The following is a 3579-nucleotide window of genomic DNA, read 5'->3' as shown; positions in this document are numbered from 1 at the left end:
CTTCGTTAGCTAAGCCCTTCCCAGAAGCTCCACCAAATACACCACAGAGCCATGCCTGCCAAGGGACTGCAGAGCCAGACAAGTTGACAATAAAGATCAGCCACTGACGTATCTGGGTCCCTCCCATTTCCCGGGTCATCATTTAATTTCTCAGTTTTCTCTTCAGTTACTTCCATCTGCCAAGTCTAGGGACCGAGCACAGCAAGACAAAGGAGCCTTCGAGCTCAAGGGGTGTGGAGAAGGCAGCATCCCCCCAAAAAGGCCAGGAAACTCTTTTTAAGGTAGCTGCTTTACTCTGTCATTTGTAGAGATATACCATAAAGCGGCAACACATCTGACTGAAAAGTTCATTTAATTCTCCCAGGGCAGCTCAAGGAAAAGTTTGAGCAAATCCATTATTTATTTATTTATTTATTGGTTGGTCCATCACTGTCAGGGAAGCAGAGCTCAGGTGCTTGCTAGCCTCATCAGCATCCTGTCTAGGGACCCTGTGGACCTCAGTCAGCAGAGCAGCTGTTCTCCCCAAAGCTGCTTCAGCAGCTGGTGTCTGCACAATGACAAATCTCTTCACGAAAGGAACAAGTTGTTTTTGAAAATGTGGCTGCAGTTTTGTAGAAAGACCTATATCCCCAAACCCAAGAAGATTTATTTTCTGTTAATGCAAAACAAAACAAAAGAGAACCCACAACCAGTAACCAAAATAAACAAATAAATAAAAAGCAAAACTTTCCCACTTTCTTCTGCTCCTGCTATCTTAATCTCAATTTCTAAACTGAAGCCAGTCCTTATTTTCTGCAAATACACTTGGGATTTCACCTCATAAACACATGTGAAAGTGCATCCCACTTCACATGTGTATGCTGTATGCACATGTTTGTGGGGTATGTGCACAAGTATGTGGGTATTACACGTGAGCACATCTTTACAAAAACCAGATGTCAATGGTAGGCGTCCCTCTCCTTTGCCACCTTACTTTTCACACAGGGTTTCTCACTGAACTTGGGTGGGCTGGCTCTACAGCTACATAATATATGACCCTTTCTCTGTAACCGGTTTCATTCATCTTACGTAAGGGTCACAAGGTCCATTCATGTTGATGCAGGCATCAGCATTTTATGTTTTTCTCTTAGGGGAAAAAAAAACCGGAACTTCTGAACAGTTTGAGGCGCAGAACAAGCCTGAAAACGAACTGCAGAGACTTTTCACACCCTTTCGCACATAACCTCCCCTTGGTTCCCCCAAGGAAGTGCTGCAGCCCTTATAATTATGGTTCCTTGTTCTGACCCCTGATGGTAGCATTTCATGAGGCTAATTTTCACTTATCTTTTTTTAGTTACTTCCATTGTTACCGCTGCCTGAACCACTGATCGTTGAGCTGGGGAGTGTCAAGTAGCCAACGGGTAGATGTTCAATCTACATGAACTATCAGGCTTTTCTGCAAATGGAGAGACATCAAGTGCAGGCTTTAAAAAAGTGTACTGTTTTAAAACTGGGGAAGAGGCAGCTGGCATCCTGAAGGTATCTGGGCTTCAGTGTTAGAGGAAGCTGCACATGAGTCTGTTTTGCATGAGGCAAGTTTCTTTTTCACTCAGCAGAGACTCCTTGTACAAAATAGGAGATTTCACTGTGACATTTTCCCCTCCGTGCCACGATGGTTAACTTTTTCACCTTGACGCCACAGCCTAGACTCACCTGGGAAGAGACTCTTAATAAGAAACCGATTGCACGGGATTGGCTTGTGGAGGAGTGTCTTAACGAAAATAACTGATGTGGGAAGACCCAGCCCACTTCGGGCAGCTCCATTCCCTTGGCAGGGGCCCCTGAACTATATGAGAAGAGAAAGAAAGTTCAGCACAAGCGAACCAGCAAGCGAACAGGGATACGTTGACATTTTGCCGTCCTCTTGACTCTAAATGTGATATGACCAGCTGCTTGAGGTTCTTGTCTGGACTCCCCCATAACGCTGCCTTTAACTTGGAATTGTAAGGCAGATAAACTCCTCTCTCCACAGTTGCTTTTTTTGTTGGAATATTCTAGCACAGCCACACACATGGAACTAAACACGTGCCTATAGTATACTTTGAATAGACTTGTCTCACCCCAGTCGTTACGTCTCTGATCCCCTTAGACGTTGAAAACTTCTTTTCCTTTCTCTGTATTCAACATAGGATAGAAAACATTCAGTACTTTTCTAAGTCTAGTTTCTTTCACTTCACGTGATGTTCATTTCCCTGCTGAGGATGCGACCTTGTTCCTCTTGGCAGCCTGTTTGGAAGTTCTTTCAGAGAGATGTAGTTACTCAGACCCTTGACTGAAGAAGGATCCAGTACTCCTCGATTGGGGGTGGTTGTCTTTTTCCAGTGGAGTGTGCAGCTTTTGGAATGGAAGCACCTGAAGCTAGACGTCTGCCTAACCGTTGGTCGGCTCAACCCTGGAGATCAAAAGCCTGACATAGCACAGATTACTCTCACATCTTCGTGTTTTTTTCCTTTATGGGTGACTAATTTTCCATACGCATACCACAATTTTTTCTGCATCCTTTGATGGGCACCTAGGCTGACTCGATCGCTTTAGCTCTTGTGAATAACGCCACCTTTCAAAGCCTTGGCTTCCTTACCTGTGAAATGAGTAACACGATGTCGATTCCTGCCAAGATCAATGCAATTGTTGTGGAAAGTACCTCTAGGCCCTTAAAGAAACTAGAATAGTGGGTGGAACAATTCTCCAGGTCAAGATGCTTCGCTCATTGCAAGCAGAGTACACACTCTCCTGAACCTGGCCCTAAGTACCCCAAGAAGGTGTTTTGAGGAGTGGAGGATGAGTATGGGCGGGATTCCTGGAGTGATCATGACGGGTTCTGCAAATGTCAACCACTTTCCTATTTCCGGTATTCCTCTGACATTGTTCACTACGTCTCACCTCATTTCTCCTTATGAACTGCTCTTCTGGCAAGCCCTCTTAGTATTAAAAACTGTTAGCAAAAGGGTCCCGATTTCTTTGGGAATTTCTTAGGTTAAAAATTAGGAAACAAAATGGATGATACAAGACGATCTTTCCAGGAGATTACACCTTTCTCGGCGACTCCACTATCTTCTTCACAGTCTGTATGTGTTAACAATTTGTCTTCCCAGTAGCGTACATGGTGAAGAAATAAATGAAAGGAAGGACGCGGAACTGAATGAAGGATGAATAAATGGCGCGGAGCCAAGATTAGAAGGCAGAAAGGGGTCCTTGCTTGCTGCCACTTCCTGAACAGCTGCTTTTAAGATCATGGGGCCATCTCCTACACAAGGTTTCTTCCTCTTGGTTTCAGCTCGCACTGCTCCAAGCTTTAATGCAGAGCACCGCCCTCCCAGCGCTCCTCCCCTTTCCGCTAACCACGCCCCTCCTCCCTGAGGTTCCGCCCCACCTTTCGAGCTTCAGGGGAAATGAATGGCAGCGGAGCCACTCGCCGCTCCGGGTATTGATTGGTCACTGGGCGCGGTGACGCGCAGGCGGCCGCGGGCGCACGCAGCAGGCGGAGCCGGCGGGGGCGGAGCCGGGCTCCGGGGCGGGGCGCGGGCAGCCGGGGGCGGAGGA

The sequence above is a fragment of the Myodes glareolus genome, chromosome 9, assembly GCF_982192425.1.
Source record: "Myodes glareolus chromosome 9, mMyoGla1.1, whole genome shotgun sequence".
In the NCBI taxonomy this organism is placed as follows: Eukaryota; Metazoa; Chordata; class Mammalia; order Rodentia; family Cricetidae; genus Myodes; species Myodes glareolus.
Note: the sequence above shows the minus strand (reverse complement) of the source record.